This window comes from Myotis davidii, unplaced genomic scaffold, assembly GCF_000327345.1.
Source record: "Myotis davidii unplaced genomic scaffold, ASM32734v1 scaffold647, whole genome shotgun sequence".
Lineage (NCBI taxonomy): Eukaryota > Metazoa > Chordata > Mammalia > Chiroptera > Vespertilionidae > Myotis > Myotis davidii.
This window is the reverse complement of record NW_006298634.1, coordinates 267,148-267,396: the sequence shown is the minus strand read 5'-3', so window position 1 is coordinate 267,396 and position 249 is coordinate 267,148.

The window sequence follows — 249 nt, the reverse complement described above, 5'->3', positions numbered from 1 at the left end:
GGAAAGAGAAGATTGCTTGACCCAGAAAAACAAAACTCTAATTCAAAAAAAAAGAAGCCCATTTTTTTTTTCATTTCAGAGAAACAGAAACATCAATTTGTTTTTCCAGTTATTTATGCATTCACGGTTGATTCCTGGGGATCAAACCCACAACCTTGGCGTATTGGGATGATGCTCTAACCAACTGAGCGACCCAGCCAGGGCTAGGAAGCTCATTTTTTAAAGGATTTTATATGTTGCTTATGTTTC